General features: G+C 40.4%; 1 protein-coding gene across 17 annotated transcripts in view; it reads right to left on the reverse strand.

Moving 5' to 3' along the window:
* The window catches only part of CLOCK (clock circadian regulator), a 63,885-nt gene extending 49,834 nt beyond the window's left edge, over positions 1-14,051 (reverse strand). For 2 of the 17 annotated variants that reach the window (XM_080612250.1, XM_080612243.1), the window contains exons 1-3: positions 13,881-14,049; positions 3,698-3,797; positions 95-179 (exon numbers count right to left, since the gene is read on the reverse strand). The gene's annotated coding sequence lies outside the window, so the exon portion shown is untranslated. Of the gene's footprint in view, positions 1-94; positions 180-2,055; positions 2,134-3,697; positions 3,798-5,229; positions 5,832-6,762; positions 7,040-13,070; positions 13,174-13,280; positions 13,308-13,790; positions 13,855-13,880 lie in introns of those variants that run through there. The other 15 variants (XM_080612247.1, XM_080612238.1, XM_080612244.1 and 12 more) reach the window with 14 other exon arrangements.
* Positions 14,052-14,644: the final 593 nt, after the last annotated feature.

The following is a 14,644-nucleotide window of genomic DNA, read 5'->3' on the forward strand; positions in this document are numbered from 1 at the left end:
AGTTTTGCTTAGCATTGTAAATTATAAATAGGATTTTGTCACACACAATAAACTCATTAGTTGCTCAGAATAACAGAAATATTCAGAGACTCACCTAGTTTCACTGACATTCAATATAAAACATCCAAGTAATTTTCCAGATTTTTGCAAATGAAAGAATGGGCTTCACTCTGCATTTGCTAAAAATTACATAATAAGAAAAGCAGATCTTTTAAAAGCAATTACTAAAGAATAATTGTCTTTTAAGACAAACAAAAAACAAATCACAAAACAACACTAAAAAAAAAACTTTCACATGCACATATATTGAAAATTTTAAGTATAATGACAATCCTTTTCATTTCAGAAACTTCCATATGGAAGTTGGACTTGAAAATACGGATTTTCATATGGATATATGGACCTGGACTTGAAAGCAAATCCAAATTTCTAATTCTGGTTTTAATAATAAAAAAATCAGCAGCAATTTTCATCAACATTAAATACAGCTTATCCCACTGATTTTTTTTAAACAATGACATAATTTTAATATGAATTAAATATTACGTTTTCAATCAACAAAGATCTAATAAGCAACAAATCATTCCATTTACTCCTATGCTGAACACAAATTTCATCTTCCTGTAACTCATGAACACCAGACACTCCTGGGTCACTTCAACACAAAAATCCCCAAAATACTTGAAAAGTTCACTGCAATCCTGTAATAAACAAAAGGGAGGGATGGAAACGTAAAGATCATCCTCCACACTATAAATTCTAGTTTTAGCAAAAGAAAGTAGAACTAGAGTACTCCAACCTGTCTTATAAGTCTGTCTTTGCCTGTCTCACACTTTGAATCTGTAGACAAATAGAGTGATGATTTCTCTCACCTCCTCCTCCTCTCTGCCTGGCCCAGGGCATTCCTTTGCTTCAGTCAGCAACTCCACTATGGTATCCCATTAATTTAAGTGAACTGCTCTGAGCCATATGTAAAACCTATGATAATCTCTTAGCTTGCTCAGAAACAAACACTTCCCCCCCCGCCCCCAGTCAAATCTCAGTTAGGAACCAAGAAACCACTTTCAGATCATTAGCCGTCTATACCCTATTAAACAATTTTTGATTTAATGAGTTGCAATTTTTCCTTACTGTGATAGACCCAGATAACTAACTGTATTACTCAGTTCCTATTCCTTTTGGACAAGGTCTGGTTTTCCTGCCACTACTCCTTCATTTAACTTTTATAGTGGGTGTTTAAGAACAAATCGAGTAAGAGGGCGGCTTGACTTCACTGTTCTCCTGTATACATGTATTTTTTCAGAAGTAGTGACACAGGCACGTTTCCAGAGAAGCACAGAGACGCTACTGCAAGCGCTCATACTTGCACACAAGTCAGAGTGAAAGAGTACAATTTTCAAATCTCTATTTCCACAAATCAGTGTCAAAACTATTTTCTATTTTGTTATTTATTTTTCACACTTACATGAAAAACATTAAGGAAACAGGTATAAAATGGTTTTATATAAGTAAACACAAAAGTACTCTGTAACTTAAGAACAGTTTTAAATTGAGGATTTTCAGCACAAGTTAAAAAAAAGCACTGAGGAACAAACATAAATAAAAGTAATATGAAAATGTAAATGTGAATGAAAGCAAACCAGGGAGAGATAAGCAGTAAATAAGCTGAACTATGCCCTGGAAAACACAAATTCTTACTAAAACAAAGCAGGTCCTCATGATCTAAAAAGGTTACATGAAAAGCAACACCAAAGATGCACAGCAAGCGTAAGTCTTCATGATGCTCAAAAAGAAGTCTTTCGTAACTTTTAATCAGTATGCATTGTAATAGTATGCACTGTTCAAAACAATCTCGTTTATTATGATCTGTTCTGAACACAAGATCAGGAATAAAGAAGAAAAATCAAACAACATAGAAAAGTAGAATCAAAAATGCACAACAGTTATGGAAATATACTAATGAAGCAGTATGTGAAAGAATCAACAGCAGACACGGGATGCACTCAAAGAAAAGCACAAACTGCAAAAGAAAGTCTCTTTATTCAGTGTTTGTACCTGACATTACAATGGAGTTGAGGAGATTAGGTCTGTTCATTTCTCACAGCAGAGCTAGAACATGCTCAGTAGCTCTGTCTGGGTACAATTAAAAAGATTTGAAATATATCTACCTCATCTAATTTGGACAGATGAAATGGATTTAGACAAATCACTGAACTGATGCCAATCATATTTTCAGAAATCTATCAAGCCACCTAATATAAGAGCTCAGGATGGCACCAAAAAAAAACCCACAAACCTCTAACCAAAAAAAACCCCCAGCATAACTATTTAAGTTTTCTCCTAAAACCTTGAATGCTTGCTCTAACATATACAGGTGCTTTATGTTTCCAGTGGTAGGATTTTCATCACCTTTTGAATGAAGAAAAGAGTACACTACTCTCCTTCATCCCATTCTCAGATATACAGGCTGACTATTGGTGAAGTTTTAGCTGAAGCAGATATATAAAGCAAAGAATTATTGCTCAGTGATTTAAGTCTTGCTAAATTATAAGCAACTAAAACCAGGGTCTTAGAATATAAAATGTCAAGCATCATTAACTACAAGCACTGCTACCTGTAACTCCATTCACAACCAAACTTCATGCACAATCAAACATCTCCAATGCATGACAAGCCATTGGGAACATAGGAAGGCTTTCTGTCAGCAAGAAAAAATAATCCAGTTTCAGCAAGACTGGCACAATGTCTGATCTACCTAAATAGATCATGTTTCAGGGTTTTCTGACCCAGTGAATAAAACAACGGGACATCTGAAAAAGTTTAACAATAATACCTACTTATAAAAAACATGTAAACATATACATGAAGGCTACAGAGGGCTATGGCCATGATCCTCATGATACAACAAATCAAAACCCCTTTGTCACTCATGAAATGAACCTTAAACAAACTACGCTGTCTGTTCTGTGCTTCTTTTTGTGTGACCACAGATGTACAAAGCAATCAGTAACCTTACTGCAAGATAAGACATGAACAAATCTTGCAAACATGAACATCTGCACCTCCTGGTCCATCTTCAGCTGAATAACACAGAGTGACCAATCAAGGAAACAGGGAAACACAACCTTATCACAAATAAGATGGCATGTGAACAGAGATACTGATACTTGAACCTATTAATATGCGCTCTTTTGCTTTCTATATATATATTCTTACATTAACTTTTATTAAAGTGGAGGTATTAAGCCCACCCTCCACTTTAACAACAGCATCTGCTAAAAAATCAAACAAATAATCCACTCAAAAAAGCTGTAAGCACTGCAGTACATATGCTCATTCACTGCAATGCATCCCTGGGAGAGATATTAATTCAGTCTCCAGAAACCACAGGTCCACATTAGCAAACTTCACTGCTGGGGACAGTGCCACCACAGGATGTGTTGGGTTGGGTTTTTTTTTAACTTCTATTTTTCAAGGCAGCTCAGGTACAGTTAGTTCAATTGTTTCATTCCATGCTCCAGTGTACAGATTGAAAGCTTATTAAAAGCTTATTCGAAGTTTATTCTTGCTCCCACACAACACAACATTAATTTCAATCTCAAATTGAAGTGGAATGTCTACCTTGCCTGAGGTTGAAAAAGAGATGTTTCTGTTTAAAGCATCACTGTTCTAGTAGCAATAAAATCTACATACTTACTTTAATTACCTAGAAATGCATGGTGCCTTGCAGAGTGGGTGGATAGCATTAGCAGTCCAAATGTGACGTCATCTGAACTAGTCTTCTTTGGCACAGTCTTCTGAAAAACAACAACAAAACCCCACAGTTCTATAAAGATAAATCCATTCAGAACAACTTCCCCTAATGAACGAAAAACTCATTTCAGTAAGCAAAAGCTAACTATACATTAGGGATTTCTATACACAAACACTATTTATTTCACAAGGAAATGGCTCCATCTACTACCCATCAAAATTCTGTATTCTTACATACAGTGATCTTTTTTAAATAGACATGTGCCAATTTCATAATATAATCTCACTGCTGACAATCCTGCTGGGTTAACTGTAGTTATCATTATTGATACTTTCTATTTAACACTCCCATGTGGCAAAGCATATTAAAAAAATTAAAAGAACTTCAAAATCCCTGTTATTTGACTCCTTGTCCCCCAGTAGATACAGCATAGATAGAAGAAGCTGTCAAGCTGAGGAAGAAGAATGCCAATGTCTGAAGAAGGTCTACTGGACAAGACTAATGGGTTAAGAAAGAGAGACTTTATCATCTACTTATCTGTACAATAAAATGAAATATTCTAATGTCAGAAATCAATGTTTTTAATCAAATACCAGTATATACAGAAGAAATGGCAAACTATACAGGGCAGGAAAAGTGCCTAAGTGCCATTTTAAAAATCAATATATGCAAGTTTATGAGAGATTACTTTTCATTTTTATGCCAGCAATACAAAGATTAATCTAACTCAATATAAATCATCCATAAATTTAACTGTCCATATAAAGGTAGTACCAGTTTAACGAAAATCATTTTGAAAAGCAGTTTCACTTATTTTAATGAAAAAAGTTTGTGATCCTTTTGACTGCTGATAATGATAGTGATAGTGATAATGCTTCAACTACCTTTGATGTTAGAGGTTTCTATGGCACTACCTCAACTGCACTGGAACTCATAAAAAGTCCTCCAGTTTAAACAAAACCTGGGTGTAATAGCAGGCAGCAACAAAGCAACGTGAAGGCCTGAGACTGAATCTTAAGACACAACTGCCTGTTGTTTAAAAGCAAGTTAAACTGACAGCTAAATTTCTTAAGGGGTTAAAAATATTCTCGATACTAGAATATGTGTCCTGATTTTTCTGCCAAGCCGATCAAACCAGCACATTCGCAAATTCTTTCCCTGTCTCATCAGGTTTTTTCTTCATAAAAGCCAAATCCATCAACATAATTTATAAGTTTCTAAGTATCTTCTTCCTGTCTCATTTTCCAGCACCTTTCAGTTACTCTTCACCTTGAATCAGACTACTCTCCTGATTTTATTATTCTTTCCAGGTCTTGCAAAATAAAACATTTTCACTCTTTTCCTTCAAATCCCTATACTATTTGGACTTGCTTTATGCTGTCTTTTGCTTCTATATTCTCATCTTCCTCCTTGCTGATCTACCTTATTCTGTTCTTAGAAACAACAACTGTTTTAATTCACTCACTACAACTCACTTCTTCATTTGAATCCTGGTCCCCCTTTCTGAGGTCATCCTCCTCATTTTCTACATCAGTGAAATTCAGATCACAAGCTCTTCAAGGCTGAAACTGTATCTTATTATCTATGAAACATCATGCAAAGCCTTAGCGAGCAAACATGTTCAACTAATGCTTCTGAGCTGGGGAAAAAAAAAAAAAAAAGAAATACAGTATTTTAACAGCAAACAAACATTTTTGGAAAACATATTTTAAGCAAAATTGCTGAGATGTTAGAGCTATCATGGAACTATCATAGTTGTTCCAAACTCTAGTTTCATCCTCAACCACACAACTGCTGGTAGTAGCTCAATTACATATAATGAATATTGCTGTTGTGGATGGCAAGAAAAATTTTATTTAATCATTTTACTACATGAAAATTGTCAGTGAGGAAAGCTGAGTATATGTGTGAGACTCTGCATTCCTATTCTGACAGTTCTTGGAAACTGTTATTCATGCTGCTACTTGCTTTTCTACTCACAGTCAGAGGAAAATCCTGTTTCCTTTAGAATATTTGCTGTTACTATGAAAACTACTTTTAAATAAGCACAAATCAAGGCCCCTCTAACTATTTTGCAGTCCATTGTATTTTAAAGCAGAACTGTTTTAATACTTGAAATTAATTAAAACTTGTGAATACTGTAAAATTTGTGAAGATTATATATTGGTTACTGAAGGCTTGAAAAGCGTATTTTGCATTATTGAGCTGGGAATTCTCAAGAAAGAAAAGTAGCAAGATAATAAAGTTTTCTTCACTTTCACCGTTCCCAAGTCTCTGAGAAGTTTCTCTAAACCCATCACGAGGACATGCTAAAATTCTCCACTGAGACTTGATAAAATCCTGCAAGCTGAACATAATGAGGCAAACTTCAGTCCACTGTTTAGCATGATTAATCAGTAATGCAAATACATGCAAGACAGGAAAGAACCAGAGAAATGTCATTTAGACAGAAATCTAGCCCCTTCTGCTTTTCAACTATTAACTCCATGTTATAGGACAGCAGAGTGGGCTTACAGAAAATCTCATTTGGGAGGTACTATCTTTTGTTCTTATACTGAGAAAAAAAAAAAAATCTTATTCTTTGGCTATTAATGGGTATACTTTGTACAGTATCTGTCTGGTATAAACAGAAATCTTTAGATGGCACCCTTTCAGTTTCATTTCTTCATTATTAAAAGCACTTATTCACTATGGTCTTTAAATGGAAAAGTCCTATTTCTTAAGCTCAAGTTACACTTTCTTTTCTTTTCCTTTTTAGTACTGAAAGCTAGGTCTAAGTTCTAGTCTTTTAGAAGAAACACATCAAAACCATTTTTCCCCTAATACAATGGGAAGATAAGAATTTAATCACAGCTTAAAGCTATTCTTTTAATTTCAGAAGGATATATTTTACATACCAAACCAAACTGAGTCAGGCAACCCTGCAGTCAGTGAAACACAGTATCATGTAATTCTGCTCAGAACAGTGATTCCCTGGTTAACAGTCAAAATATTTTTCACCAACATACCATTAAGTGAGTTCTTCAGGGGCAGCACAGTTCTGATAGGTCTGCTCTCTTCTTCCCCACCACAAGAAGGCAGCTTCCCCTCCCATCATCCCTCTGACACACCACAATATTCCCAGTCCCCATCCCCTTCCAAAACAACCCAATGTTATGCCTGTCTCCTCAAAACCCATTGGCTTGTGTTCTCCTACCCAGCCATGCTGAAAAAAAACCAAACAGGTCAGTGCCAATTGTATTACACTCTCTCTCTCTTAAGAGAGGGTAGTGACACCTTTCTCTCTACTCAGTTTGCCTTTTTTCCTCAAACTGTAGGAAAACTACAGTCTGAGATTTCTCCCTCTCCTACAAACATGGTTGTAACTGGTCAATGATTTTAAAAGCTATTGGTGAATATGTGAGGAAGGAATGAGAGAAAACAAGGAAAAAAAGCATAAATCATGTTTTCTTTGGAAATCAGGCTTAAGAAAAGGCAACACCCTACAGCTTTTAATGGAGAAAAATTTTACTTGTTTACTGAGCCAAGGGAAATAAGTAGATTTTGGCAAAATATTTTTACATTTCCCTTGACCTTTACACTTATGTTTCAAATACACCATTAGGGGTCTAAGGACTGGGAAGTTACTTCATTGAACAAGACAGGTTTCCCCTAACATACCTTGAAGTTTTGGGATGACTGATGAATATCTAAAACTATCACACTTCTCTAACAAGATCCATCTGAAAAATTATGAACCTTTTATCTTACAACACCACACACTCTCCAAATTCATAACCATCCCCTTGCCAGCAGCCATCAAACTGGTGCAATATTATCCTGTCAGGGTGCATGTCAGTAAAAAGGCGAAAGCCAGACTTTGACATGACATTAAACACTCCTTGAAACAGCCAAACACATCAAATGCTCTCAAACGCCAGAAACTAATGTTTATGTCATTAACAACTTTACTCAAATGTAGAAATGGTGAGTTATGTCTTATTTACAAAGGCAGCAGCATTCTCAGAATTGGAAATATGAAATTAGCTATTAACACTATTTATTTTAAAGTATACTTTTTTATCAGGGACCTTAGTATCTCATACTCTCATTCTCTAAGCTCATAATTTAATATTTAGAAAGGTAGATTTCCTCAAGGCTTCTAATGTACACACTGGAAAAGTCACACATTAACTTCCCTCCCTCCTACAAGAACCACTTGTCACAGGCTGGCCCACCTCCTCTATGTTCACAAATAGTATTTAAAAGCAAGTACAGGAACTTTCTGGATATCTACTAGTTCAGCAGATAGAGATGCTTATGGTATCTGAGATCATCCTTCCACCAGCATTGAGATATACAAACTTCTGGAGTTGCAAGCTAAAAACTCTTGCAGATGATGTAGCAATACCATACCCTTCTTACAAAGCACTTAAAATTCAGATACCATGCTGGATGACCAGCCCATTCCCAGGTTCTCTTTCTCTTCTGTGTGTCCCACAGCAACACCACTAACACATGGTTAGTTACTAATTAAATTCTGCTCTGGCTGTAATAAGCAATACTACCCTAAGGTATACTCTTCACTGAGAAATTATCAGTGGGGCACAAGAAGGGATTTCATACAACAATTCTAAAGAACCAAAGCCAGAGAGAGTCACATCACTCAGCAAGACTTGAAAAAGTTAGCAAAGATGTAAACTTGTTTGTGAAGGCCCAGGACATAGGTAAGTTTAGTCACTGTCCTAAGCTTTAGTCCCTAACTAAGCTTTTCCCACAGAGTAGTAATTACTGAGGAGTAACATACTCTTTAACATGCCAGGAGGAAAAAGATGTGCTCTCATTTTGCCCAGCAGCACAGGGTTACAGCACAGTAATCTGGCACAGAGAAATCTGAAAGCCACTCTCTACTCTGCCAGAAGGGGTACAAACCATAATCTCTAAGCAGGCTCCACATTTCACTGGGAAGATGCATCAACTCAGAGCTTCTCATTTCAGTGGCACTCTTCAGAACATGGAAGAAAAATTAAAAAGTAAAGCTTCGCTGGACAGAGCAGAACCAGCAACGTGCATGCCTCTCTAGGCAGAAGGGCACCCAAATGACAGAGACAAGTCCTGATTTCCAGTTTCTAATGGCATTTAAAGTTTTAAATGGAAGAAAATACAAAATAGTTTATGGAACACAGGCACTCATCTCCTTTTTCTCCAAGAAAATAACTGGCCTAGTATCTCTCTTTGGCCCAATTAGACCTTAATCATCTTATACACAAGGAAAAGTGGATTTTTAGGGTTTGGGGTTTTGTTGGTTGGTTGTTCGGGTTTTTTTAAGGAGACATCAACAAAACCTCTTCCTCCTCACCCCTTTGTTTTTTCTGAACAAAAGGGAGAGTCACCACAGGGTTTTGGTCTGAGTTCAATCCCATAGGTGTGCCTGAGGTGTGGTTTGAACATGCCTTTGGACAAGTGAATGACTAATTTACAGATTGCCTAATTTAAGAATAGTAAACAGATTTAGATGCCAAGATGCTCAGTTGTGACAAGATTATGGAAGATCTGAATGAGAACAAAACTTCAAAGTGTTTGAAAAACTTCACTAGTGAAAACATAGAGACCTGTAAAATTTAGCCTACACATGGTTACAATTTTATCTGGGGCTAGACACCCACAGTCCGTCTAAACCACAGTTTTGACTTCTCTGTATTATTTTATGGATCTGGCCATATAGCAAAATAACATACATAAAAAAAAAAAACCTCAGAGAAACCTCAAATATCCTTTTAATGGAACTCTAAATGGACCTCTATAGAAGAACAAAGCCACATATATTTTTAAAAATCCACTTTAAATGGACCTGACTTACTCCAAGAACTGTTTTCTTCTGGTTTATTATGAGCATAATAAACTAGCACCACTTACTTGGTGGTACCAGGCTGCCATTGTGGGTAAATTATGATAGTTTCAAAACTGAAGCTTTCTTATATTCTCCAAGATTATTAAACACATAGTTTTAAGGACTAAACATTCAAGTAGAAGCGTTTATGCCTAATTTGGCTACATTTTTACCATGAAGATGAGGAATGCCCATAGTATCTACTAAGCTTCATAAGCTCCATTCTCTAAATACAAGCCTTTGTCAGTCTTGAATCTCATGGGCATATCTAATTTTTAAGAAACTAAATTTAATAAAATATTAATACTACTCATGATGATTTTATAATATACTCAGCAATACTCCTCAGAACAGCAGTGCAGAATTAGAAAACTAATTCAGTGATTTTAATGACAAAATGTAACAGCTGGAAAGCATCCAAAGTGTGCAACACGAAAGTGCTGAAAGAATGAGAAGCCTTGTTGCTTCCACATAATACTAAATATATGACAACCGCAGAGCACCAAAACTTTTTACATATATGATTATATATTCTGAAAGCGGCTATAATTAAGAATTTATATTATACACAAAAAGCATGGTAAGGGAATATTAAGACTATAAAATTAAACACTCAGGCATGAGGTATGCCAAAATTAAAGTGGCTTTTGCATTACAAAGGAATTTTGTGGCAGCAGTAAGGGTTGAGAATGTAATCCTTCAGGGCAGCACACAAGTGCATTAACTATGCGTCTCCTTCCTCTTCTGTGATTTTGTACTTCACATCTTTAACTCTTGCAGCAAATGAAGAGGGGAATCTCTGACAGTTTCAAATTACTATAGACACCCCCCAATAACTGAGTTAACAAAACAGCCAAATGCAGTACTAAGCTATTTTCCCCACGGGAACCACCCACAACAGTGAATGAGATACCTTCCAATGGATATAGCTGAATTTGCTTATGCCACAGATACATTGAGACATTGGAATCTCATTTTAGACTCTGCTACATAACTGAAGGTGCACTTCCTATACCTATTATTATCCTGAAAGACCACTAAATTCAAAATAATTATACTAATACCACTAATAACCCAGACTACTAACAACAATTCAGTACTAGTAGGAGATGAAAGACTCAGCTGAATGGTTTGGTGACTGTCTATCCATAGTTTCACAGGTATTTTTAACCCCTCCAGCGAGAAAGCTGCCTTAAACCAGCTCCCCTCGCAGCATAGTGACTCCCTCCTGTTCTTGTGCCACCCCTTCAGTGGCACCAATACAGCTTCTTACAGAGTGAACCAACTCACTTAACATAGAAAATTTAAAAATACTTATGAAAGAAATAAATAAATAGAAGAATGTCAGGAACAACTACTACTGTCTTTGCTATGCAGCTATCAGTCAGTACCCTAATACAATTTGAATATCTACCAAAGTCTTTTCCTCAAGAAAGCCCAACTCATTGCAGCGTGATGAAAAGGAAGGCACCCTAGCTGTAATTCCACTTCTTCGTAATTACGTTGTGTGTTTTGTATTGAAAACTGTATTAGGGTACATATTTTCTAACAGGAGACCTATCCATACTCTTCAATGTATAAAATTAGGCTGAAGCTGTGAGGCTTTAGACAGCAAGTTATACATAGCTCCTGAAGGGGTGCCAATAGCTAAAAAAGCAGCTTTTTTCAAATGATGAAATTACCTAGCGAAAAAACCTGCATTTTTGATTCACAATTATTTTCAACAAGTCTATTATTTTAGGGGAAAAAAAACCCACTACTATTCAAGTTAATAACAACATTTCATATAAAGCGCATGTGAGGAGGGTGGGGGTCAATATCTCTACTAATGATTTTTATCTTCAATTTTTTGCATAAATTTAGAATAGAAGAATACAGCAAAACCAGAAGAAAATATAGCAAAAATTAGAAGAAAATAGCAAAAGCTCAAAGCTCTTGAAAGCAGCTATTTCCTTGGCAAGACCAATCCATCCATGAAGATACAGGACTTGGGCGAAATCCTGTGCTAACAAGATAATTATCCAACACTACAAATTAAATTTAAAGTAATTACCACTCAGTTTTAATATTGTTAAGTACAGAAAGAATAAAATTACCTTCAACAGAGAGATTATGGAACCCTTAGAGATTAATAAAGAAAACACTCTCTGCTTTCCTCACATCTTTATTTTACCTCTCTCTCTGTGTGTGTGTGTGTGTGTGTGTGTGTGTGTGTGTGTTAAACTTTTCTACATAAGAACATGAAGCAGAAGAAACAGAAAACAAGACATGGCTGAATGGCACCTTAAACTATTACACAGCAACCCAGGAGTTAGTTTTTTAATTCTTTAGACTGTTTGTTAAAAAGAGGTAACTCTTGCCTTACCAACAAAATTCTCGTATCTTAAAAACACCAGCACCCACATTCGACCAAAACCTTCCTAACCCAATGTAATGTAAGGTAATGTTTGGTAATCTGAAACCAGTGCCCGTAATGCGTTCGAGAAAGTATCTGAAAAGGATATATATGAAAATCAATAGTTTATTAAAAAAATGAATGCAGTAACTTGTCCTGTCAAGTAGAATCTCTCTACTGTAACAACCAAATGCTGTCAAACTTCAAATAACAGGCCCCAAGCCCATAGATATTCATAGACAAATGGATTTTATTTCTGTAAGATTGAATAGTGTGAAACAACCACAACTGCTCAGACTGAACTCTGCCAGGACTACCACAACTGAGGTGTATTTCTCAAGTGCTCCTTTCACTAGAGTATTTGCTTAAACAATCCTCTTGCCTTCTGGCACACCTGTCACCCGGAGAAATGATCCAGGTTAAATATAAACACATTCAAAAAAAAAGGTAGTTAATTTTAACCTGGATCATTTCGGGCGAGTTCAGCGACGGGACACGGTTCCACGAACCGCTGTGCTGGTACAGCTGATGGGGGCAGCAAAGAGGTGAGAGTTAGGAGCAAGGACGACAGGCCCGTTTTAGTCAACACTGCTACCAACAGCAACGCTTATCAAACTATGTCACAGGAAAAATAATACTTTAAGGATTTAGAGGATCAGGACCTCCGATCAGCCACTCCACCTTTACATGCCACTTCATATCCCACCTAGAACTATATCCGACTTCCCCTGTGCCCCTCAGTAGGTCAATTTTTAACATGTACATGAAAACAACAGCCTTACAAAATTGCCCCTACAAATGATTGATTAGCTTACAAGTACTCCTCCTTATGAAAAAAGCAATCCAAATTTATATCCAGGCCAAAAGTACCAGGAATTCGGAAGTGAAGCCAACAAAAAATCCAAATCTGTCTTAACACTACAATGAAGTACCACGATTTCCAGCCCCTCGCTGGTCATATTTCACATACACACGCACGGAGCATTTGGCACACTCATTTTAAGAATGCACATAAGTCGAGACAGGACTGGGGGCTACTGAGCAGTCCTCACCTTTAAGAACGCACTGAGGGCACCGCAATAAAGTTATCAGAGGAAAAAAACAAAACCAAAACAACCTCACCAAGTGCATGCTCAACCCTGCACCCCGCAGCCCCGGTCACCTGCCGCAGGGACAGGCCGCGCCCCGAGGGCCGGGAAAGCTGTCCCGCCGCAGGGAGTGCCCGGGGCCCGCCACGGCCCAGTCGCCGGGCCAGCACCTACCACCGTGCCTGCGGTGCAGCCGCCCGCCCGGCGCGCAAACGCTTCCCGATCACGACGCGGCACGGAGACGCCGCAGAAGCCCCTCAACCCCCTCTGGCACCCGCGGGACGAGCAGCTAAATGGAGGGGAGCGGCGGTGGGGAGGCAGCGCCCACGGCTCTGCCCGCCCCACGGCCGAGGGGCCAGAGACGGCTCGACATGGCACAGCGCGGACAAGGCGGCGGGGGATGCCGGGGAGTCCCGCGGCTGTCCTGCCTGCGCGCAACCCGGGCGGCGGGGCCGGGAGCGGCCCGGACGGGCGCTGGGCCAGGCGGGCAGAGCTCCAAATGTGCCCGGGAGTTGTGACAGGAGCAAACTGGGTCACCAGGCCTAGCGGGTGCCCCGCGAGCGTCTCAGGCCCCCGGCGGCGACCGCCCCCGCTGCGCCCTGCCCAAGGGCAGCCGCTGCCCTCTCCGCACGCCGCCACCACCGCAGCGGCAGCGGGGAACCCGCCGGCGCTGTCAAACTTTACCGGCTCCGCTCCGTGGCGTCCCCCGCCATCCCTCCCGCAGCAGCCGGGCCCGGCGGGGCCGCCCGCCCCGCCCCGCAGCGCGCTCCTCACCCTGCCCCGCGCGGCCGTTGCCCGCCCGACCTCTCCCGGAGCCCGTCGTTCCGTGCGCGCAGTCCCGAGCCCGTCACCGGCACAGAGCCTCCTCCAGCGGCAGCGCCAGCAGCCGGGCCCGGGAGTCCCCTCACGCACCACGCCTGCGCCTCCCGAGCCCACCGCCGAGCAACAGCGGCGCCTCGCGCCACCGCGCGTGCGCCGGAGCGCACTGCACCCCGCGGCACCCCTGCCCCGCGCGAACGGGGACGCGCCGCGCACGCGCAGGGCGGCGGGAGGTGATCCCCCTCTTTGCGCGCCTCTCCACGCGTGCGCGCCCCCGAGGGGTGCGCAGGCGCAGTATGTGCCGCGCCTGCCTGACCTCGTCTCACCTTAGTTCACCTCTTTCCGCGAGGGGAGGAAACGGCCGCCATCGGTTATCGGCCGCGGGGTCGTGTCCTGGCGCGCCGGTGCCGGGGAAGCCCGACTGGGAGATAGCCGGCAGTACCACGTCTCCGGCTCGGAGCATCAAGGCTTGCCGAGCCGGCGGTAGCCGGGCTGCGAGTAGGAAGCCGGGGAGTGAGGATGGCCCGGCCGCCCTACGCCTCCAGGCATTCGCGCCGTGGGAGGCCGCCAGCGATGTCGCAGCAGCTGCTGTCGCTGCCAGGCGGGATGCTCCGGCGCTGGTTTTGCAGGCGGGCGCGCAGCCCGGAGCCGAGCCCTCGGCAAGGGATCTTCTGAACGGAGGCGCTTGCCTACCGAAATAGTAAACCTGGCGCAAGCCG

The sequence above is a fragment of the Psittacula echo genome, assembly GCF_963264785.1.
Source record: "Psittacula echo genome assembly, chromosome: 1".
Lineage (NCBI taxonomy): Eukaryota > Metazoa > Chordata > Aves > Psittaciformes > Psittacidae > Psittacula > Psittacula echo.